The sequence below is a fragment of the Hemicordylus capensis genome, chromosome 5 (assembly GCF_027244095.1).
Source record: "Hemicordylus capensis ecotype Gifberg chromosome 5, rHemCap1.1.pri, whole genome shotgun sequence".
Lineage (NCBI taxonomy): Eukaryota > Metazoa > Chordata > Lepidosauria > Squamata > Cordylidae > Hemicordylus > Hemicordylus capensis.
In genome coordinates this window covers 81496718-81522220 of record NC_069661.1, presented here as the reverse complement: position 1 = coordinate 81522220, position 25503 = coordinate 81496718, and the positions used below count along the sequence as shown (strand labels likewise).

Genomic DNA, 25503 nt, shown 5'->3' with positions numbered 1-25503 from the left:
ACTTCCAAAATGCTTAGGGCACAATCACAGGGCTCATTACTCATAATGGACACACTATAAAAAAATTGTGCAATATAAAAGTACCATCTAAAAAGAGACAAAAACAAACAAAATGCAACTAGAAGAAGCAGTACTGCCAGGTCAGAGAGGGAAAATGAGAAAGTTGCTGTTTGAAAAATGTAAAACTCCACCGACAAATGCCTCCGAGTATTGAAATAATGGGTTTCTCTTACATTCATATATATTTTCTGTGAATAGATGTTCATTAGCCTCAACTCCACAAGTAACTCAGGATTACTAAATCTCCTAAGGCAGTATCATGCGCTTTCTGGGGGTGGCTGGGAAGCTCAAATCAAAAATGTCAGTGGAAGTCTCTGAGCTGTGTTGTCTACCAAACTTCCACTACAAAAACCTCTTCTGGTTTTACAGTTCTATAATGTAGATTTGCCTTTAAGGCACAGTTGCCTGCTCTTACAAGTATCTCATGAACCTTCCTGTGTTAGGAATTTCTTAAATAATATATGAACTATAAAGCTCATGAGAAAATCACAGAACATTTTTATTTCATTAAGGTTTCTAGGCCTCATCCTTGCAGATACAGACCATGCTGGGTTTTTTTACTCCAACATTCACCATATAAGCACAATATAAACTTTTAAATGTGTTTAATGCTTTTAGCCAATAGGGCATAACCCATTATTTCTTAATACTCACAGTGTTTGATAAGAGTCATAAAATGGAATGTGTCATAAGTACCACCATAGGAATCTTTGGTGTTAGGGATGTTCACGAATCGAGGCTCTGCACTGGTTTAGCACTCAACCAGTTCAGATGTGATCCAAAGTGGAATGGAATCTTTATTTCAGTCACTGACCAGACAAAAATAAAACACAATATATAAGTAGTAACCTCCAGCAATCATTGAATCTGAAATGGTTCGGTGCAATGGGGAGGGGAGCAGCAATCAGGATCTTTTAAAAAGAGGAGAGCAGGTCCTTACCTGCTACCACTGCACACAGCTGCCTACTGTGACGGCACTGCCCCCAAGAACTCACACACGGTACTGGAATACACATGGTGTCCATGTTTGTGCACATCCCTATTTGGTGTGGCCAAATTTGGAATAGTGTCAGCACAAGCTTATGCAGTTCTCTATAAAGCTTCAGGGAGAGTCATAAACTAGGAAATTTCCTTAGTACTGCAGCCTGTGTACAGTCTGATCAACCTGTCTCAAAAAAGGATGTCTTGGAGCTAAAAAAAAAAACCCCAAAAACCCCTACACCAAGAAAATGGCAACTAAAATGAACAGAAGAGAAGGTGACCCGAAGGAGGCATGATGCAGGCTTAGAAAATTATTGAGGCATTTGCTGGCAGCTGTTGGGGAAATAATGTTTTATCCCAGCAAAGTCGTTCTTATGTTCTTATAACCACACGAACCCCCATACATCTGGAAAGTCTTCATCTAAGTAGTAATCAGAATTCATTATTCAAACAATTTGATCCCACAGAATCCCAAGTAAAACATTTAGCATGGTGAGAATCTATTTGCACATTTAAAAATTAATTCCCTAGCTGACAACTCTGTAAAAGGATAAGAAAGAATACAGAAGAAATCAACAAAAACATCCCATTTCCCACACTTTAACCCAGTCTTTAGAAATAATAATGTAATTAAATCATAGCTTCTCTGATAAGGTAAAAATGTTTTACAAATGTTTCCCGATCAACTGCATTGTTTTTATACTTATTCCTCTGCTGTGCTTTGTCATTATTATTAGTATCAATTTGATTTCTATATCAATTTCGATATCAATTTGATTTCCCTTCCAAAAATGGCTCAGGGCGGTTTACAAAGAGAAATAACAAACAAATAAGATGGAACCCTGTCCCCAAAGGGCTCACATTCTAAAAAGAAACATAAGATAGACACCAGCAACAGTCACTGGAAGTACTGTGCTGGGGGTGGATAGGGCCAGTTACTCTCCCCCTCCTAAATAAAGAGAATCATCACAGTAAAAGGTGCCTCTTTGCCCAGTTAGCAGGGGTCATTGGCCACATCTGATCATATGAACATAGGAAGCTGCCATATACTGAGTCAGACCATTGGTCCATCTAGCTCAGTGTTGTCTATACAGACTGGCAGTGGCTTCTCCAAGGTTGCAGGCAGCAATCTCTCTCATCCCTATCTTGGAGAAGCCAGGGAGGGAACTTGGAACCTTCTGCTCTTCCCAGAGTGGCTCCATTGGATGATCCCCTAAGGGGAATATCTTACAGTGCTTATACATCATTCATATACAACCAGGGCAGACCCTCCTTAGCTAAGGGGACAAGTCATGCTTGCTACCACAAGACCAGCTCTCCGCTCCTGAAAGAAGTTATATGGGTGCACAAGAGAAAGATTTGTGCTCATTGGGACTTTTGTTTGACATTGGTACAGCAGTTGCCATTTTCAGAGACAAACCATTTTTTTAAAAAAAAGCAGTGAGTCCTCTAGCAGTAGGAACTGCAGTAGCAAAAATAGGAGAAGAAAAACCCCACTCCAGACACTCATACATTCTCTTCTGCATGTCCCCATCACTTCAAAGAAGAGAATATGATTCACATTTCACATGCCTAAGATTATTTTGCACATGCAAGAGCGGAGGAGTGATTCCCCCCCTTTCTGCTGCTGATTGATTGATTGATTGATTGATTAAGTGACGTCAAGTTGGTGTTGACCCTTAGTGACCACATAGATAGATTCTCTCCAGGATGTTCTGCCTTGAACTTGGCTTTTACGGTCTCTCAGTGGTGCATTCATTGTTATCGTAATCGAGTCCATCCACCAGATCCTGAAAACATGCTGATCCTCCACCATTAGCGGCCCTGAGTATTCTATTCTTTATCAAATCTATGATATCCATCCAAATCTTCTGAAATTTTGTACATGGAAACTAGATAACAGGCCCCGCAATCTCTCCAGATTTCCACCATTGAGGAATATTAGTATAAATATATCTTCTAAAGAAAAAGTGACCTTTTTCACCATTGAAAATATACCATTTAAAAATGTTAGTGCCTCTGTTTTTATCCAGAAATTCAGCTGCATGCTAGACTAGTTCCTTTTGCTCTCTCTGTGTGTATATATATTTAATAGTCAGTGTTCACATAGTAACTGAGTAAAATCAACTAAGGGCACAGAGCAGAGATTTTACCCACTGGGGGTTCTGAAGTGAGAGTTGGGAAGGGCAAGTCCTGGCAGCAGGGGTGTAGCTAGGGGAGAGGGAGCCCATGTTCATCCCTCTCTCTGGCGGCTCCCCAGAGTGAGGGAGATAATGAAGAAAATAGGGAGGAATGGAGCTAGAGGGCCCTCAGCAGCTGGGGGCCCATGTTCTTTGAACCCTTTCGCTCAATTATAGCTACGCCCCTGCCTGGCAGGTTCTAAATAGTGACTTCTTGGTTCTGAACATAGTTACCTGATAAGGAGAATCTATGAGAACCGGCCCTTGAATAGTTAGACAACCCTTCCTTCCTTCCTTCCTTCCTTCCTATTGTCTTTTGTTTTCTCATGCTTTCTTTTATTTGGTTTACTTTTATCTTTCCCTTTATCTCTTTTCTCTTACCCCCAGCAAAACTAAGACCTGGAAGGATGCCTCCCTCCACAGCCCATGGTGAATTGTGGGTACACAAAGCCTCATTTTAAAGCCATTATAATATATGAGACAGTACACAGTCTTTACTACTTACCTGACACAGAAGTTATGGTAATCAGTTTAACTTGCAAATTCCATGCTTTTCACAGCACAAATGAAAAAGTTAAGTACCTTAACTCTCACCAAAACCAGAAATTTTTTAAGTATTTGAATTATTTACATAAGCACATATGGTCAGAACAAGGAACACACAGGCAAATGTCCAAAGGTAAAATGAACATTTCCAATGCAGTGCAAAGAATGAAAAGCTGAGGGCGGGGATGCGGGGGAGTTACTGAAGAAGAATAGTGCAATGCCAGCACTAATAAGAACATTGGGAAGAGCTAAGAAGTCACATTCAGGTTTCAATAAGCAAAGATGTATTATGCTGTTCAAGCAGGGAACACACACTAAGCCTATAGCTTTATATGGTGGAAGATCACATCCCCATTCTCATCCTGATAATTGCCTTACGGAAGGACTGAAGTTGTGCCATTTAGAATTTTAATTGGAAGCTTTGTTTTGAGTGTGGATTAATTTAAAACTATATTATGTCTTTATAGTAATTGTGTCATGAGAACAAAGTATCGGAAAATGAGTAACATGTTGCCCAATTCACAATGTTCTGTGAAATAGAATAATGTGCTGCACTGCCTTGACCTTTTCTATATTCTGTGATTTGACTGAATGGTCATTGCACTTGTCCCTCATTAACAGCCTGAGTAACCAGCACCTGAATTGATGGAATGGGCACAAATTCAAGTTCCAGAATAATGAAATCTTCAAAGTGCTGCTCTGTAGTAAGAGTGCTCTATTTAAGGGGAGATATTAGCCATTAAAACCTGAAATAGTCTACTTGAGGAATAGAGGAAGATATGAAAATTGGAAAAGGCTCAAGAAGAAAGGTGCATATGACAATTGGACAGGCTTAACCTGTACTCCAAGATGTCTTCTTATAGAAAACGCTTTAGTGTGACCTACACAACTTCTGACCCACCAAGCTATTTGCAGCCCACCAGCCAGACATGGCAGCTCACTAGAGGCTCAATAGATTTGTTTTGCTATCTTGTCAAAACTGCATGGACAGGGAAATTGGGGATTGGTTCTCAATCAAGCCATAGTACAGGGCTGATAAGCTATAGGCTGGTTCATACAACCATTAGAATCAGAGTAGGAGGTGAGTTATCCATATCTGTATGATTGTCAGAACTCATGCATTTCCCTCCAGCTTAGGTTGCTTCCAGCAGGGCTACCCAGCTTTTGTACCTAGGATTTTACTAAGGATGGAGGAGAGGAGAGCCCTCCTACCCTGAATGTTTTATCATGAAGACTCACCTGCTGATCCTACCTGGGCTACCAGCACATGCCCCACCCACACTTACATGGCAGCCATAGACATCTGGGCACAGAACAGTTGTCAGCAAAGAATACACTAGTCTCTAACAGGGTTGATGAGACTGCTGTTGTGGACGGTCATAACCCATCATAACCGGAGGTACCAACTCAGAAGTATGGTGAAATATAGGCCCGGAATACAGGCCTGTATCTGATTTCATTTTATATCAAGAAATGAAGTCAAACCTGAATTCTGGCATACTGTTCCCTGCTCTGCGAAGAGAGGAGGAACCTGGCATTGTGTTGTTAAAATGGGACATGCAAGGGAACAATGGAGCCAAGTCTGAATGCTGAATGCTGCAATCCATATGCTAAATTGCAACTGGCTACCAAGTGTCTGTGAAAGGGGCCAGGGGGCTGATTCCCCTCCTTTCTTGCTACAAGAAGTCAGTGTTAAATCCTTGTCAGTAATTAACTGTATTGTCTCCATGGAAGTTCGACGTAGCCAAATGGATACAAAGATAATGCTTGTAGACTTTAATTCTCACCTCACTAATGCTACAAGTCTCACACACATGTATGTTCCTCTAAATATTCTCTTGTTTTCAATTACAAGCAAAACACTGGATAAAGGTACATAATGGAATGACTGACACCAAATAGGACCAATTCCACAAATTCCATTACTAACTCTGAATTTTCACAGCTTCTGGGGACCAGACTGCCAAGATGTAATTTGCAGCATCTTAAGATGCAGATTTCCCCACCCCTCCCTTCCTGAGCGCACGCAGTTTACAGAGATGAAATCCAAAGATATCTCTGGACTAGCTGATATCCTGAATAATTAAGATTTTGTTGAGAAGGTGGCAGGAAGTTGACACCTGTTTGGACATACAGGAAAAGAGGAGATTTTTGAATAGATCCTATTCAAGGATCAAAGAGAAAAATGACTATAAGAATGAGGCTTGAGACAGAGAGTTCAGCAGTTCTGTGCCTACGGGCATTCTGCTCACACGCTAGCATTCTTGTGCCTACAACAAGATTAGTTCACACTCTTTCCCAGAGTTTGCTGCACAGCCGCAGGGGCTAAGCAGGAACTCTGCCCGTGCTCAGAGGCTATGACTCTCACTGCGCAGTGAGAAGTCAAGGCTCCCCAGCCATGGAGCTCTCAGCTATGATCTGAAGCAACTGCACAACTCCTGTCTCCGCCAGCACCTCACTGCTTCAGCTGAAGTGATTCATCTCTTTACAGCCTCTGATCCTGGTAATATGCTGCTCTCCCTTCCTCTTTTACTGCTCCCTTCTCCATCCCCCCCTTTTTTTTCTTCCCTTCTACTAATCTCCCCGAAACCATGCCAGCCCCTCCTTTCTTTTCTGCCTATATCTGAAATGTATTAGAATCTAGGAAGATTTAATTACACACACATAAATTTAGTTAGGCACGCTGGGTGGAATATTGGTACTGGCTAGATGTTCTGTTTTAATACTGTTAGCAATTCTGCTTTGCTAGGTTGTTGTTAAGCCTTTTATGTTCAATAAAGCCCATTGAACCCTTTTAGGAGTGGTTTGATCTCCTTTCCTCTTGCGCCCAGATCACACACGGGTCACCATATAAGAACTTGATGACATTATGGGCCAGACCTGATTTTGTATACTAGCTAATGAGCATATTTGGTGTATAAATCAGGCCTGCTCTGTAACACTGCCTCCTGGATCTCCTGGACAATAGGATGGCACCACTAATGTCATGAGGCTTTTCCAGTTTACTGGCAGTGCAAAGCATGCTGGGAAGGCATACACACCCTAGGAAGACTTTCCATGGAGTGGCGAGGCTTGGAGCTGATTATTGCAGCTCTAGAGTCCTCAGGAGCCATAATTGTATACAGACTGGGTTAGCAGAACCCAGCTTCTGTTCTGCTAACTGTGTTGCTTGTGTGCTGCTGATGGGGTAGCAGTTCGCCTGGGCTCCTACTCACCTCCAAATGGTCATGTGAACAGCCCTTATGTTTCACTTGGTCAGAGGCACTCTTACCCCCAGACTTTGGGGCTGAAGTCCAGGGCCTACACAGCCCCTGTGGCTCCCCAAATCCTCCTTTGTCTGTCCTGGATGGTGTAGTCACCCGGAAGAGCATGATAATGCTTAATTTGCAGGGAGTGTGGCCTCCAAAGGCCTTTAGGTCCAGGCTCCAAATTACCTGTGTGCACCTCTGCACTTGGTAGATTTTAAGCCTTGAGGATTCTAACACGTTTCTCATTGAGTGGCCATAATGGCAGAGCTCAGTGCTGTGCATGCAGTAGGTTCATGATTCCTCAGTTCAGTCCCACATAATCACTTGTATGGAGAGGAATAAGGCACCAAGAATGAATGACACTGATGTGTTGATCACACTATAGATAGCATAACAGCCAACATAGAAGCATGGCTTATAGATATCTGGATGCCCAGGAAAGAGTAGATCCTTCTTCCCATTGCTCTAATGATGGGAACTTGTTCCAGGAATTAGGTTTGTATAGACTAGGCAGACCTGAAGGGACTATATATGGTGCCCTGATATTTGCAGAGGAAGGATGGGATACACAAGCAATAAACAGGACTTCATCAGAGTGAGAAACATAAGCTACAGCCAAAGATAGAATGAGTTGAAAATAATAAAAATGCAGGATAAAGATCAACAGACATTCTTATGTAATTTGCAATTTGATCAATTAATCTAACCCTGCGAATTATAGACCTATTAATTTATTGTCTAATATAGGGAAGTTGTACGCTAGGTTCTTAAATAATAAGTTAACATCATTCTTGGAAATTGGATCAAAAATTACAGAAGTACAAGCTTCTCTTAGGAAAGGCTGTTCTACTATGGATCATTGTTTGGTCCTGTCTCATATTGCAGAAAAATATTCCAGCCCTCCAGATGGAAAATTATTTGCTGCATTTATGGACCTGAGGCAGCTTTAGATTCTAGGGATGTGCACAAAACTGGTTCGCCCGGTTCGGTTCGGATCCGAACCGGGTCCGAACTGGGAGGGGGTGGTTTGGTTTTGGTTTTGTCCGAACCACCCCCTGGTTCGGTTCAGATCCGAACCAGTTTGGATCTGAACTGAACCAGTTCAGATCTCGAAAAGTAGCTGGCATTAAAGCTGACCTTGTGTTCCACCTACCACCCAAACCTCAAGTCGATTGGACCTTCCTCTGATTTTTTACATTTAAAAAAAAAATTAAAATTTTGCCCATAACTCCCTATCTAGAGCACTTAGGGGCAAGAAGCTAGGGTGGGTGGTAGGCACCCATGGGTGTCCCCCACCCCAAGAATCCCAAGGCAATTGGTTGCTCCTAGTATTATTGGTGAATTTTTGAAAATAAAATTTTTCCCATTGGCTAGAATGGGGATTTGGGGCAGCCCCGTACCCACCTCTGTGGCAAAAATGGCTGCAGTCCCTCCTGGCTATCCCCGGAGAGATAGGAATGATGGGTTTTTTAATTAAGATTTTCTAAGGCATTAAATAATATCTAATTGTAAGAATAGAATGTGTGTCAGTGGCTGAAAGGTAAAGCCAGCATAGCTCTGAGAGAGGCAGTTATTTAATGCCTTAGGAAATCCTAATTAAAAAAACCATCACTCCTATCTATCCGGGGATTGCCGGGAGGGACTGAGGCCATTTTTGCCATGGCCCCGGACCCACTTTGGGGGTGCTGCCACACCACAGAGGCGGGTACGGGGCTGTCCCAAATCCCCATTCTAGCCAATGGGATTTTTTTTTCTCTTCAAGAAACCCACCAACAATGCTAGGGGCACCCATCAATTGCCACCCCAGCTTCTTTGCCCCTCTCTCTCTGGGCGCCCTACACGTAACACCCAGTCAGTCCACCTTAATACCTACCTACCACCTACCCAAGCAACTAAGATGACACTCAGAGAGACAACACCATTCTCTGATCTAACAAAAAGGCCACTGCTGCTGCTGCCTGCCAGCAGCAGCAGTGGAGCAGCACAGCAACACACACACAGAGAAGAAGCAGGAGGCGGAGCAGAGAAGCAGACCTGCTGCTCTGCATGATGGGTGATGTGATGCCCAAAGAAGCCACCGCCTCACTCAGTGCCTGCCACTGAGGCCACCACAGACAGACAGAAGCCAGCCAACCTGCTCTTCTGCTCTTCTGCTGCTCCTCCTCCCCATGGATGATGCACGCACACCCTACATCTGCGTCCAGGCAGGCCAGGGGGACCAAGCCAAACCAGACCAAGAGCGCAGAGTCAGCACAGGCCAGCCCAGCCAGCAACAACAACTACTACTACTAGTAGTACTACTATTACTACTACCACCACCACAACCAGTGTTGCTACGCCAACATTGCCAGTCACACGCACCACAGCCTGAGCATAGCACACAGCCAACAGCTGCTGCCAGCCAGTGCCTAGCAAGCCAACCAAGCCAACAAGAGGAGAGCTAAGTAGACGGCGCACGCACACCAACCCGTCACGACGCGCAACTGCAAGGGGAGAGGGCACAATTACAGGCAGGCAGGAGGAGGCGAGGCAATCCTAGCACAGATTTGAAAGTTAGAATCCAGGACATCTTCTACCACCAGCTGTAGTGTCTAGTAGTGAGTGCATTGAGTGCAGCTGAGCTGAGCTGTGTGCGAGGATGATAGTTAGTTTAGTTTCAGCAGACTGAGCATGGAGCATGGCAATGGCATTGGCAAGCAACACAACACTCACCTGCTGCTGCTGGTTCTAGTAGTTGTCATCTCACCTCTCCTTCGTGTGTGCGCAGTGAGAGTGCATGCCTTTTGCCTTACTTGAAAGAAATGGTTCTCTGGTCCACCACATATTTGCTCAAGGACACAGAGAGGCCCAAGGCACAGTGGTGGCACCAGTGTGAGTGCATGTGTGCTGGTGTTTGCCACCAGGTGTTGTGTGTGTGTGTGTGTGTGTGTGTGTGTGTGTGTGTGTGTGTGTGTGTGTGTGTGTGCTGCTAGCTAGGAGGGGGGAGGGGGGAGGGGGAGGAAAGGGCGGGAGGGGGAGGGGGAGAGGGATGTAACAGCAGAGGGGATTGAAGGGGGAGGAGGGTCCGGCTCAGAGTTGGTCAGCCACATATTATGCACACACGTGATCACGTGTGTGCTTCGGTGGGAGAGAGTCAGACCACATTCTCATCATTGCCAGACTGGGGTGGGGGCAGGTGAGGTGGGCGTGGAAGGGAGGATGGAGGGTGATGAAGAGAAAGGGGTGAGGGTGAGGGGAGGGATGGAGGGAGGCATGGGGGGAGGGAGTCTTGGAGGGGGGAAGGAAAAAAACATGTAGACACTACAGAGACCACACACACAGCACAGACAAAAGACAGCGCACAAACTACACAGCAAGCATCCACACAGACAGACAGTGCTAGGCATCCATTCACAAAGACAGACAGACACACAACAGGAAGAGACAGAGCCCGCACCACACACACACACACACACACACACAATTTCCCCTGCATAGTTATCAATCAATATGTTGTGTTGGCAGTCAGTTCATTGCTATTATGATGGTTTTAGTTTTTTCGCCATCAGCCAACATCAACAGTGACCACAATCAAGATGAACATAAGATGATAATTCATTTGTTTCATTAAAAAAAATCATTAAATCATTTTTTCCATGTAAACCAAGCCCCCCACACATGATTTTGGGTAACATTTTCAATAAAATCAATTCATCTAGCATTAATTTTGTTCTCCCTTGGTTACCAATTTTTTTTCTTTTGAATAATTTTGAGGGTTGATTTTGACATGGGATTTTAAAGAAAAAACTATTTACATGTTTACATACTGGTATTTACATATTTACACTGCATTCGAATGTATACCCGCTGCTGCCACTGAGTCTAGTACTATTAGGGCTGTGCTACTTTGGGGGTGTGTGCCGTGCCCACGCCAGGTCCCCAAATGCTGACAGGTGGAGAGATAAGGGCCTGTGCTGCTGCTGGTCAGCATTGGGTTTCTTTTTAGGTGGGCGTGGGCATTGTAAAAGTTTGGCCAGTCGCAGCACTACAACTACTACTACCACTGCATCTCTGTGTGGGCACACTACATGCTGCGACTGGCTGGCACGGCTCAGCATCTGTCACAACAGCTCAGCTAGAGGTGGATGTGGGGAGGGGAGGGATAAGCACAGAGGTCGAGTCAGGCAGGTGACCAACCATGGGGCAACCCACGGTAATCACTCACCCATCTCAAACTCCACCTTGGGGTAGCCCAGCAGGGGGAGGTTCACCTTAAGGAAGACCAGCTGCTCCACCAGCCCAGCGACCAAGTGGAAGCGAGAGGGTGTCACCACGTCCCCGGCATGTGAAAACACTCGCTCGCTCTGGACACTGGTCGGGGGGCAGGAGAGGAGGCGCACAGCAACCACCGCCAGGTCTGGCCAGACTTGGCGGTGGGTTGCCCAGAACTGTGCGCAGTCCATGCTATCTTCCTCCACAGGCTCCTCCAAGTACTGCGCAACGCATTGCTCAGCACTGGAGGGGGTCCTGGCAGCTCGAGCCTCCCGCATACCAGGCAAGGCGCCATAGCAGACCCGCTGAAACCACTGGGCGGATTTCGCAGCGGGAGCAACTGGCTGCTGCGATGGCGCTGCCTGGGATGCCACGCTGCTGGACTGGGAAGAGGGAGGGGAAGGGGAAGCTGACACCGGCTGGCCGCCCACGCTGCTGCTGGGTGCGGGTTGGGCCACGGGGGCTGCCCCCGCACCACTACCAACATCCTGGTCTCGGCGGGCCCTAGCGGCCTCCTCCTCCCTCACCTTCTGTACCAGGATGTCCCTCCACCTGGGCAGTTCATTGGCACTCACGGCATTGCCCTTGATGGCTCGGTTACAGAGACAAGCGAGAACATACTCCTCCCTGTCTCCCAGCGCACCAACGAGCCGCCTGTCAACCCCAGACTTCAGCCTCCCAGCCAGAGCACAACCCCCTGGCGTGGTCAGAGAAATCTGGAGTTCGCCCATCAGCTTCTCCAGACCCATAGCTGTGGGCAGCACCTGGCTCAAGGGAGTAGTGTCACCAGACAAGCCCTTCGTGGCAAATTGGAAGGGCTCGAGTGCCGACACCGCCTTGGACATCTGCTTCCACTCTGCGTTCGAGAGGTCACAGACGTCCAAGGACTCATCCCTCGCCAGGGCAACAAGGGCTCTCTCCTGCTCCAACAGGCGCTGGAACGGGAGGAAGGTGGAGTTCCACCGCGTCTCAACTTCCATAGGGATGAGATGGCGAGGAAGCCCAAGGTCATCCTGCTTCTGGCGAAGCAGTCTCCTGGACTTCTCGCTGCGGTGGAAGTGGGCGGCCAGCTTGTGAGACTTCTCAACAAGCGTGGCCGTGGCAGCAACAGCACCTAGGAGGGGGCGGCCCTTCTCCTGGGACACCTTCAGCTCCTTAAGGCCGAGGGCATCCCTGACAGTCAGATGGAGCGTGTGTGCCATACACCGTATGTTCACACAGCCCATGACTGTCTCGACAGCGGCGGTAACATTGGCTCCATTGTCTGTGACAATGAAGCCGCGGGAGAGGTGTGGACACCCGCCAATCCACTCCTCTATATGGCGGTCGAGTACGGCCGCCACCTCCTCCCCGGTGTGCCTCGTGTCCATCGTCTCCACGTGCAGAACGGCCCACCTGTGCTGTAGTGCAGCGGGAGCCGTGCCAGACCCGGAAGCATCGCCTGAGGAGGTCCCCTCACTCTCTGGTCCCCACCAGTGGGCAGTGAGGGCCAGGAAAGCAGCGTGCATCCCACTGACACTGGTCCAGAGGTCAGTCATGAAATGCACGCTGGTGCCCGCCGGAGCCGCACGCAGCCCTGCCGACATGAGCTCCCTGCACTTGCAGTACAGGGAGGGGACCACGTTCCGGCTGAACATGGTCCTTGAGGGGATGACATATTCGGGCACCAGGTACTGGAGTATCTGGTGGAAGCCGGAGTTCTTGACCACCTGATCTCCCCTATGAGGCGGGTGAGGTGATGATGGTCCACACGAACAGTACGCTGGCTGCCCGACAACTGTGTCCACCGCTGGACTGGCAGTGTAGCCTGCCTTTTGGCTGGCACACTGACGCTGTCCGCCCTAGTGGCAGATGCACAAGGTGCACTAGCGCTGCCAGCCTGTCCCCTGAGACCTGGGTGGTGATGCTCTATGTGTCTCCACATGGGCGTCGTACCCAGGTGCCCAGGGTTCATTCCACAGCTGACCTGCATCCTGCAGTGGACACAGCGGGCGTGGAATGGGGCATCTTGAGGGACCTCAAAATGCGCCCATACACCACTGCCCTTGGCCTCCTGAACCCTGGGTGCCGTCCTAGGCCGTTTCTCGCAGGGTGGCTGCAGTCCTGGGGGGGGGCGCCGCTGCCTGCCCACTGCTGCCACTGAACCCGCCCCTTCCACCCTCCACACCAGAGGAAGGGCCCGGCTCCACTGGCAGAGGAGAGGCAGGCCTCTCCTCCACCACCTCGCCAGACCACTCCCCAGAGTGTCGGGCTTCACGAGGGGGGGGCCCACTGAGCGGCGAAAGGATAGGGGGAAGGGGCCCCAGAGGGAGGGAGAACCTGGCTGCACGGTCCTCACCGCCCTCAACCTGCTCTTCCACATCCTCAGTCTCCACCACCACAACAACTGGCGGTACCTCAGCAGCACCTGGTGCTGCCGAGGAGGGACCCGCCACAGCCCTAACACCTCTGCTGCGATTGCCGGCAGCAGGCAGGGGGGAATTAATCCTGCAGACCAAACTCAGAGCCAGGGCGTAGATTTGTCCAATGGGGAGGACCTGGGTATCCTCAGGCTCCCTGCGTCCTCTCCCTCTCCGCGCCGCAGGCGCACCCCGCACCCGGCCTCTCCCACGTCCTCTGCCTGGCAACCTAGCGCGAGGCCTGGCCGGAACACGGCGCTCACCTTGCTCAGACATGCTAGCTTTTATCTAGGATGGAGGGAGACTTTAAGAGGAAGGCCAGAAAGGGGCAAAAAAATAATTTGGAGGGGGTTGGGAGGGGCAAAAAAAAAAAGCCAATTGATTTGGAGCCAGCGGGGGGGGGGAGTTTGTTTTGAAAAAGTAAGTCAACTGGGGGGAAAGGAAGACTTTTTAATATGGGGGGGAAGCCAATTGAAGTGAGGGGGAGGGTGACCTTTTGAAATTTGGGTGTCAAGCCAATTGGGGAGATGGGGCTGGGTGTTGTTGTTTTTTAAATTGGGGATTAAAGGGTGGACCCCTGGTGTGGGTGGCACGGGCAGTTGGGTGGAGTAGTTGTGGTGTGGGTGGCAGGTATTTTTATTATTTTGGGGAGAATGGATGGGGGGAGGGCACAGCACCTACCGGGGGGGGGAGGGACGCAGTCAAAGCTTGGGAACCTGCAGATCAAAGGAGGAAACCCTTATTTAGTGAACTGAAACACAGTGTGGCATGGTTCTGGGGGGGTGGTTTTCAAGTAATGCTGTGGTGGGAGCATCAACCTCAATGCAGCCTATTTAGTGACTTTAAATTTCACACAACCAAAACCAGAACCCAGTCGCACTTTCACAGAACCCACCCACTCTGACTCTGCCAGTCTGCCCATGGCAAGCAAGCAGCAGCAAACACTTGATGGCAGCATGGATGGAACATCATCATCATATATCTTTCAAAGATTACTAGAATGACCCCAGGAAGGAAACCCTTCTTTGGCAAACTGATGATGAGCAGAGCCAGCCTATAGGAACTTTCACTGACACAAAACCCAAATTGCACTTCACTTTCACAGAGAGAGAGAAGAACCCACCCACCCACTCTGTCTGCCACCCAAGGCAAGCAAGCAGGCATCAAACACTTGGCAGCATGAACATCATCATAGATATCTTCCAAACATAATGACCTGGGGACGGTGTGGTAGTGTGTTGGGTAACCTGTTAAAAAACCACCTCATCTGCATGCAATGCAACAACATACAGCAGCAATATCTTCTTCAAGCAAGACACAAGTCACAACAGTACATCTCCAAGGGTCCCTCCTCCCACACAACCCAAATGCATTTCAAAATAGGGGTGTCCCTATTTAAAACTGCCAACTAGGGAGGGAAAGGGGGCAACCATAGGTGCACAATTGCGCACGCACTAACCCCTCTTCTTCTGGTCCTTCTCCTGCCGCTCACTGCTGGTCACGGATGCGCCACCACCAGCCAGCCACCCTGGGCTGGGACACAGACAGGGCGGCCGCACAAGGCACAGGCAACCGGGGTAGGTCAACGATGGAGGGGCAGAAGTGAGGAGACAACACTATTTGTGTCACTCAACTCACCCCCAAGCAGAGACAAATGAAATCAACAAAAAACTTTCAAAAGAAAAAAAAAATGATGGCAGCCTCCAGGTGAGGTCGGAGGTAGGCTACTCTGTGGCTGCAGCTGTGGGAGGAAGTGGAAGAAGTGAAGGGGAGGAGAGGGGGGGCGAGAGACAAAGAGAAAGAGAGAAGAGAGAGAGAAGAGAGAGAGAGAGAGAAGGAAGAGAGGAGGAGCGCAGCAGAGAGGGGGGATTCAGGTGTGGGGGGAGGAAAGCAGCAGCAGCGGTCCCAAGAAGTGGGACCAGAGGGTGTGTTGTTTGGGGGGTGGAGTGTTTGGCAAGGGGTCTGGGGGGTATGGGAGTCAGGGGCAAGAAGAGGTGGTGGGACCAGAGGGTGTGTTGGTTTGGGGGGTTAGTGTGTGGCAAGGGGTCTCTGGGGTATGTAGAAGGAGTCAGGGGCAAGAAGAGGTGATGGGACCAGAGGGTGTGTTGGTTGGGGGGGGGGTTAGTGTGTGGCAAGGGGTCTCTGGGGTATGTAGAGGGAGTCTGGGGCAAGAAGAGGTGGTGGGACCAAAGGGTGTGTTGGTTGGGGGGGTGGAGTGTTTGGCAAGGGGTCTGGGGGGGGTATGGGAGTCAGGGGCAAGAAGAGGTGGTGGGACTAGAGGGTGTGTTGGTTGGGTTAGGGTTAGTGTGTGGCAAGGGGTGTTGGGGAAAAGGGGAGGGGGCAACAAACAGCAAATGAGAAAGTAGAACAACTCAGGCGGGCAGCAGCGATGGGGAGAAGGCTGGATGGGAGGGGGGAGAAACTGGGCTGAGTGTGGAGTCTGGGAGGGGGGAAGCATGGGGGGAGCAGGCAGGGAGGAGGAGGGGAGCAAATCAATCGATATATCAATCAGGGGTAGTAGGGACAAACACAAGCCAAAAAGTTTAAAACCCAATTCTAAACCAATGAATGATAATAAACCAGCAGAATCTCGGGGGGCGGGGGGAACCAAGCAAAAAGGCCCACTAAGAAGCAGCAAACAGAGACAATGAAACAATTGCTGAAATAATAATATGGACTGCAAAGCAAGTCTGCACAAACAAATCTGAACTCGGGCGGGCAGCAGCAATGGGGAGAAGGCTGGATGGAAGGGGGAGAAACTGGGCTGGGTGGGGTGGGGTGGGGTGGGTTTGGTTGGGTCTCTGGATGGGAGGGGCAAGTTAGGAGCAGGGGGCCACACAGAACAAGGAGCAATAATAATCTCAATTCAAATCAAATCAACAAATGCAAAACTAGTTGAACACAGAATGAAAACCAATCTGAAAGAATCAAGCAAAAGCAAATTGGGCAAGTCTCGGGGGGGGGGGGGGGAGAGCATACAACCAACCACCAAAAGAGAACCAAAATAGATTATATGGGACAATCACAACAAAAATTGGCTATAATAACAGAATCCTCTCGGGGGGGGGGGGGGCTCAGGCAGGCAGCAGCAACAAAATGCAAAGTACCAGTTAACAATTAAAGCAAACAACCAAAGCAGCAGCAATAATATATAAATGAAACCAATGGAATGCAATGAAAATCAAAAAGTTGAACAAAAACAAGGCAAGGCACAAAGAGCAATAATAAATTGAACTTTTAAAGCAATGAATGCAGTGGGTGGGAGTGGGGGAGGGTAGGCCCAAGGGAGGAGGGAGGAGAAGGGAAAGGGGGAGGGGGAGGAAAGCAGGACAGACAAAAAAAAACAACAGGGAAATTTGGGGAAACTTAAGAAAAAAGTAAAGTAAGTAAAGGGAAGAGAAGACAGAGACACACACACACACAGAGTCACAGAGAGGGCAGGTGGACAAAAGATTAAAGAAGGTGGCACACAACAACACAGAGAGAGAGACACAGGACACAGTCAGGGACTCACAGTCAGACACCAGCAGCAAAGGAGCAAGCAAGGGTCTCAGATGATCCCACAACTGCAGCCAAAGAGAAGTTTCTAGGCAAGAGGCTTGGGTTTATATAGGTTTGAAATTCCCTCCTTTGGGAGCCCCCACCTTTGCACTCCCCCCACGGCCAACAGGGTGCCAGCTCTCAACAGTACAACAGCCAAGCAGCCTACCAGAGCAAAGGACTCATTCTGGCCAATCAAAGGATCAATAGCACAGCCAATGCAATGCCTGAAAATAGCCTCACAAAATGGATGCCAGGAGCAAAAGTTTCAGGAAGGAGCCACAAAATGGAGGACACACTTTAAACTTGAAAATAACACTCCAGACACTCAACTGAAGGCAATGGGACTTCCGAACCGGTTCGGATTTTCCGAACCTGTTCGGATCCGAACTGGCCCGAATTCGGTTCAGATGCGAACCGAAATGGGCCCGATTCGGTTTGGACCCGATCCTCCGAATCCGAACTGGTTCGGAACAAACCGGTTCGGATCCGAAACGAACCACACATCCCTATTAGATTCTGTTCCTAGACTTCATCTTTGGCAAAAACTTGATGGGCTATTGCCTGATAAGCATTTAGTTTTTCTTATAAAAGCTTTGTACAAAAATAGTAAATTGCAAATAAGATGTGGTAGTGAGGGCTTTCTCACAAATGATATTTCGATGGACAGGGGAGTACGACAATGTTGCATATTGGCCCCAACGTTATTCAATATTTATCTTAATGATTTGGAGTCATCTTTAAATTGTGTTGAGGGCCATTTCCTTCTCTTGGTAATAGGAAAGTATGCTTGTTACTTTATGCTGATGATGCAGTTCTACTTTCTCATTCAAGATTGGGCCTTAAATGCCTTCTAGCAGCTTTTGTTACATTTTTCAGGCATAATTCTGTTGTAATAAACTGGGATAAATAAAAGATCCTGGGTTTTGAGAGGAAATTTAAATGCCATAAATGGCTGGTTTGTGGTCACCTGATTGAGCAGGTCAGATGTTTTAGATATCTTGGTTTGCTGTTTCATCATTCCTTATCTTGGTCAATCCATCATCGTTCTGCTATACAGAAGTCAGATGCCTTTTTGGGTGGGGGGGATACTTTTGCAGTTTTTTCGTTCTAACAGCAGATGTTATATTCCAGCCACAATTAAAACGTTAAGTTGTCCTCACAACTTTTATATGGTGTCTCTCTATGGATAAATGCAGCATCTTATGGGCTTTGTAATATTCAGGCCCATTTTTAAGAGCTTTGTTAACATTACCCAGTTGTGTATCAAATGCTGCGGTCCTATTAGAGATGGGGCAACATCCATTGGAAACCAAAGCATGGTTGGCTGCAATTAAACTTTGGTTTAGCATTTATGTGTTTCGAAACACTTCAGGGTTACTTTGCCATCTTGTTGAGGATTCTTTTATTAGCTCTTGGTTTAAAGCTGTTTCTTGGAAAATTAGTCAAATTGGTCTGTCTCCTGACCTTTTGCTTTTGATGGGGCGCACTTCAGCCTTCTCTTTAATTAAGCAAAGACTTTGGGATATAACTTCTCAAGAGTTAGTTGGTAAAGTTAGTCCATCCTGCTCTTTAGTTCAGAATAACTGGCATATGGCTCCATAATTCATTAATCCTAATAATAGTTCTCAACAGATTGCTTTTGCAAAGGCCCATTTAAATGCTTTTCCTTCACAGGTGTTGTTAGGGAGATTCCAGGTATACCACTCATGCAAAGATTCTGTCCATGCAATAATTTAGAAATAGAGACTGTGGCACATGTACTTTTGGTCTGTGGGTTTTATGATGATTTAAGACAAAATCTTATCTGCCTATTATTAATATCACAACCTAGCCATTCAATCCAAGTATATGCAAGATTCCTCTTATTTGATTCCAGGTCTGAGGTTACCCTTTCTATAGCTAAATTTTTAGCAGCTGTGATTAAACATAGGAGGAAATTAATAGCTTAAATGGTTGCTTTGTTGATATCTAATGGCATATCAAATTTTTCCATGTGATGTTTGTTGCTTTTTATGGTGTTGACCATAATAAACTGACTGACTGACTGACTGACTGACAGTTAATTAGTAGCTGTGCATAATTAGTTGTAACATAAGGCATAACTACAGATTGCAGTGAACCCATCTTTAGAAACCATTTTAGCCTTAACCCAGAAATGGTCTTTTATCATTAATTAGCTGCAGGGCCTCCCAGTCTGTGGTTGTAGTGTGTGAGGAGTTCATCATTTTTGCATCATTTTTGTGCATACCCCCTCCCAAATAGTGATTTGCCCCCAATTTGCTGCAATTGGTATTTTAAGTGCAAAATTGGCATGGAGGAAAGTGTGTACCCTCCCCTCACTGAGGGCCAGACAACTGGCCCAGATAGGGGCCATTAGGGATGTGCACAAAATTGATTTTGTATTCTATTTTGAGCTTGAAACAAAACACAAAATAGCCAAAATATTTCATAAAAACAGCGGTCGGGCTGGCTGTTTCAATGAAACAACTCAAAACGTTTCAAGTTTTTTGTCCATAGGGAACAACAGGGAAAATCAAAACACCCATTTGTTCCCCATGGGTAGGTCCTAGGGACACCAAAGTGGGTTGGATTGTAGGGCATGATGGGTGCTACCTACACCCACTTTTTTTTTTGGACAGGGTATACCTTTCAATGCAGATTGTAGAGCAGACCATAGCAGTGAGTGAAGCATAAGTTAGTCTCAAGGCCAGACATGAAGCTCATCACAGCAATCACCAAGAAATATTACACAAAACACACACACACAGAGAGAGCTGTAACTGTCCATTTCTTGCCACAACACTATCTCAAAAACAAAACAAACCACAGCTCAGGGAAGGCAGGCAGCCAACTTCTTCCTTTGACAATCTAAGATCTAGCAAAACCAGATAGTTATAGCAGCAATAAGACAGCATATTATACTCAGTGCTAGAAAAGAAAACCACAGAATCAAACCTTCCTTCCTCCTCTCCTGTCCTGATGTATCCTGTTCTTCAAGAAAGGCACAGTATAAGGGTTTCTCTCTCTCTCTCTCTCTCTCTCTCTCTCTCTCTCTCTCTCTCTCTCTCTCTCTCTCTGCCTCCCAGGCCCTTTGAATACATTTTGAATTTGAGATTTCCTCCTTTGGTGTTCCCCCTATCTCCCCCTCCCCCCAGCCAATGGGAGCACAGTTGCCAATGACAACACTTGATTTGTATGATAACAAGCCAGCCAAGAAGCAAGTTGATCACAAGCCAATTGGAAGCCAGCGCCCGAAAAGCAGTCAGCTGGGGGTGGGGGGAGGCCTCCAAAATGTCACTTGAAACATCAAAACATTTCAGTTGAAATGGGGTTGTTCTGCTCCATGCTCAAAACAGGCCCCTTTTTAAAATGGTGTTGTGTTTCGAGCTTGAAATACTTGAAATGGCCTGTTTCGAGTCACAATGTTTCAACATCGAAATGTTCTGCATATCCCTAGGGGCCATTGGCCAACATCCAGCAATGTTGTGTGCCTATAAAAGTGCACAGTGAGGCTGCTGCACCCTTCAAAGGTGGTGTCAGCACTCCACCCCCCAAAAAGGAGGTTGCACATACAATCATTCCAACATTTGGGATAATGGGGAAATGTGCATAAGTGCTGCTTATGCAACCACCAATTTTGTGCAGCCCCTTTGAGGGGCTACATTATGAACATGAAATGCTGCATTGGATGTCAGCCCCTTTGGTTAATTTTTAAAGATAAAAGGACCAGTCCACCTCTGGTTTAAGCTCATCTTCTAATTATGAGTTTGATGTCATTTGTGGTTGTACTCTACTGCTACTATTTCAAATATTTATATACCACTCTTGAACTAAAGCTCTCAAAGTGGTTGATATAGAAAAACAAGTAATAAATACATGAGGTGGTTCCCTGTCCCCAAAGGGCTCACAATTTAAAAAGAAGCATAAGGCAGATACCAGCAACAGCCACTGTAGGCAGAGGTACACCTAGGTAATTTTGGAGCCTGGACCTAAAGGCCTATGGAGGCCCCCCACTGCAAATTAAGCATCATTTTTTAACACATAGGGTCTTGAGGGCACAAACCATGCCACCCAGGACAGACTTAAGAGGATTTGGGAGGGCCCCAGGTGGTGTGGAGGCCCTGGACTTTGGCCCCGAAGTCCAGGGATAAGAGCACCTCTGACTGTAGGGATGCTGTGCTGGGGTTGGATAGGGCTAGTTGCTCTCCCTGCCAAATATAAGAGAATCACCACTTTAAAAAATGTCTCTTTGCTCAGTTAACTTATTGGAGAGAACAAAGGGGGAAAACACATTGGAAGAATGCAGGGGGTGGGGGCATTCCAGCAGGAGGCAATGATGTACAATTTAACCTGCCTTAAGAAACTGTGGGATAGTCTGAAACTTCTAAAGGAAATGTCAGATAATTGGAAGATAGTTATATAGTGGAACACCAAAACTTCCTCTGCAACAAGGAATTCTTTTCAAGACATTTTTCATACTATTTAGAAACAGAGAAATATTGTATCTTAGAATTCAATACTTCAGTGCAATGATTTTCAGCATTTTTCAAGTAAGGTCACAAGCAAAAAATCAGCACTTTTCTCAGCCAGGGAGGGCCCTTTAGGGGAGATGAAGTCCTCTCTTAAGAGAAGCAAAACTTCCCAGAACTCTATAGACATATTCCAGGATGGTGCAGGAGCTCAAGAGGGCTCCGTTTCCTTTAAAGGAGCCCCCCCCCCGGCTGGGCAGCACAGTGAGACTTCTTATCTCTGCATGGTGCCAGGAGGACTGGGCAGATTATTCAGCTGCACCTGAAGCTTCACACAGGCCCAATAAATAATTAGCCAGGGAGTCACAGGGTTGATGGGGGCTGCCACTGGCCTTACAGTGAAGGGCAATGCTTTAGTGGTAATAAGACATTGTTTTGAGATCCTGTTTGGAAAGACTGTTATCCTATCCTCTCTTTTTTGAAACTATATATGGTACTTTAAAAATTGTTATGGATGAAATGAAATAAAACACGTACTGCCAAAAAAAAAACAACCAACCCAAAGAACTCCAAAGAGGAGTACTTCTGCAAATGCAACTGCTCCCTACCACACCCTGTGCAAGAAGAAATATAACCAGGCATTTCATGCTCTTCCTGTGAGGTTACGTGTAACAGCTGTGAATTCAGTTTCTGTGCTTGATTCTCCCTTTTTGATCATTATGAGGACAACCATTTATAATTTCCAGGAAAAGGGCCTCAGAGATAGCTGACATCCAAACATTGTTCAGTGCAGATAAAAAATGGACAGTGGCAGTGGTATTTGGCTGCGGATTGATGATGCATTGTAGAAAGATACAGAGGCATTTCTATAAAACTTGGTAACACTGTGGTTTAGGGAATATTTAACCTTTAGCACAAATCATTTTTTATCTCCCCACTGGAATTCAAAGCTTTTATTTTTATTTTTATTTAATCCGTGTTATATTTTCTTCCCTCCTTTTTTGCCTGTACTGTGACCACTGCAGGTTTTGTCTCTGGCCGGCACAATGGAAGAGAAGAATAGAGAACTTGATTGCATGACAGCAGTCTGAGAAAGCAATATAAAGAACACCAACTTCAGTCTGGAGTAAATTTTTAGTGTAAATGAGTGTGAAATTGGACTTTCAAAAGAGAAGAACTACCAGGCACATTGAAAAGGTGAAATGCTTTTTTTGTTTTGTTTTGTTGAAACCCTTTTATAACTTAATCTACTTTCAGAGAATGGGAAAACTAAGATTTAAGCTCATAAAAGTTAGGAAACCATGTGTTCTTTCTCTCTATTTATTTTTCGATCACTATTTTCTTGCTTTTTCCTAGCATACTTAGACCCGTCTTTCATTCAGTGTGTGGTCAGCATCCATGGGATAATCTCCTGCACAGGAGAGGAATGAATGAGGGTTGCTCTCTGGGGCTTGCACAAGGGAACAGCCTGGTGGATTGTATCCTAAAATGATAGACACTGGACTTGTGCAACACCATCCAGCAGAATTAGTTTGTTGCAATGGGACTGGCTCCCTAGCCAATCTGTTCATGATTGCAGCCTTAGTTAATGAATTTATTCAAAATATTTATAGCCCATCTTTTAATTTAATTCATAGAACACATAGAGCCCTTTCTCACAACTGGTGAGGAGGGCTCCAGAGTAGGCTGCGGGGAAGGTGAGTTAGACTTACCTTCCCCGCAGATGACCGCTTCTCCTGTGCTGGGTGCGCTCCCCAAGTGCCCAGATGATTCTCCGCACGCCCAGGCAGCAGGGAGGGTTGGGGAGCTGGACAACATCCTGACCCCCGGAAATGCCATAATGCACTGCACAAGTGTGCAGTGCATCATGGGGATCCCCCCTCCCCTCCCCGGGCTCCCCACAGTCTGGTAGACAAGCAGGAAAACCAGGTTAGGAGAGCGCTTGCACTCCTAACTTCATTTTGAAGGATGGCTTCTTAGACAGGTTTTCTGCCGTAGTGCCATTGGGATCAGCTTGATCCTGGCAGTTCACATCCCAGTTCTTCCTTAGCCCGGTTTTGCACGCATGTGTGAATAGCCTCTTCAAGTGCCTCGGAATATAATTTAAAGTTCATCACTATTGCTGGTGCAAAAGACAAAAATAAAAGTATAAAATAAACAAGCAACCATCCACAAACACAAAAGTCATTAAATGGCACTGGATCTTTAATCTAGAACAAAATATGTTTGCTTGCCAGCAGATGGGTGAGATGTACCTCCCATGAAAGGATGTTCCATAGCTTTGTTGTGTCCTTTCTCACATCCACAATAACCAGGAATCTGAAGTTAGTGGGACACAAAGAAGGGCTTATTCAGCTGATCTTAATTCTCCAGCAGGTTTATATGGAAGAAGGTAGCTGTCCAGGTAAACTGGTCCCAAGTTGTTTAGGGCTTTAAAAGTCCAAACCGGCACTTTGCAATGGCCCAGAAATGACTCAGGAGCCAGTGCAGTTGTTGTAACAAGGAAACCACATGCCAGCATCTTTGGTCCAGTCACCTTCACTCAGCCTCACAGGTGTGTTGTGAAGACAGAAATGAGTGGGGGTGTTCTTCTGAGCTCCCTGGAAAAAAGGCTCAAGAAGTGGAATAATTCCCCATTCCAATAATTATTCACTGAAATACATACTTACATACATATGCATGTATGAAATACATCCATACATGCTTTTTCCAGTTTTGCAGGGAGAGTAGGCTAAGCCTGCTCTCCCTGCAGATGAACAGGGTGGGAGCCCTGGGCGGCTGGGTTCCATGATGGAGCCGGCAGGGGCTGGGGAGTTTTGGGGCCACACAGCCCCTGGAAGTGCCAGTATGCCCTGTGCGAGCATGCAGGGCATACTGGAGAGACACCTAAGCCAGGCGGCTGCTTTTAAGCCTCCCGGTCAGGGGTCTCCTCGTGAGTAGGCATGGCGCAGAGCCGCGGCATGGCTACTCACGATTTCAAAAACCGGGTTTGCGGACCGCTTGCTCCACAAACCCCCTACATGGGCTGCTTGTGTGTGAATAGCCTCAAAGAATTGTGCTCTCTGGCTCAACTTTGCCTTTTGCTGTGAATCATCTGCAGCTAAATAAGATATAGTATAAGTGTCTATTTTATCAGCTAGGGAAAGTATTAGAAATTAGAACCATTTTTAAATGAATTCCTTTGACTGAAATTTTATGTTCTCTGGGCTTTGTTCATAATCCTTACTATTGGATTAACTAAAGCTGGTGTGTTCTGATCTGCAGGTGGAGGGATTCAAACCACCCCATGTTCCTGCCTTGATATTTTCAGCCAAGAGATTATAAATATGTGTGCTGTAAGTCAGCACCCCAGTTAGATCTCTTCTCCCATGGGAGTCTTTTTTAATTCTGCAGGTGGAAGCAGCTATTGATTCCTTGGGTGTTTTAGGGTGAATGTAGGCTCAGTGAAAAAGCTGGAGAGACTACACACTCATCTAATTCTTCTTATGTAGTGACCCCCTGGGATGTCTGAATAAGGAGAATGGGGGAAGAAAGTCTGAAGGACCTGAGGGACATCACACCAATTTTACACAGATATTGTGAGAAGTAACAAGACAATGATTACAAAGTGTTTTGTACATTAGAAATGCCAAATAGATGATCAGTAATAAAACAGAACCTGACATTCTCCTGTGCAGTGTGATGTTGAAAAACTCTGTGGTCCCTTTCAGGGCATGAAGCTTCTTTGTTTTTTAAAAAAAAAATGTTTCATGGAGCAGGATATATCTTCCATTAAAGAAATGAGAAAGTCAAACCAATTTTGTGCCAAGAAATGGATACTGTGACC

General features: G+C 46.5%; 1 long non-coding RNA gene across 2 annotated transcripts in view; it reads left to right on the top strand.

The window, feature by feature from the left end:
- LOC128326001 (uncharacterized) overlaps positions 1 to 25301 on the top strand; it is a 68008-nt gene extending 42707 nt beyond the window's left edge. For both annotated transcript variants that reach the window (XR_008307790.1, XR_008307791.1), the window contains exons 4-5: positions 22703 to 22874; positions 25169 to 25301. This is a non-coding gene — a long non-coding RNA (uncharacterized LOC128326001). The remainder of the gene's footprint in view (positions 1 to 22702; positions 22875 to 25168) is intronic.
- The last annotated feature ends 202 nt before the right edge of the window (positions 25302 to 25503 follow it).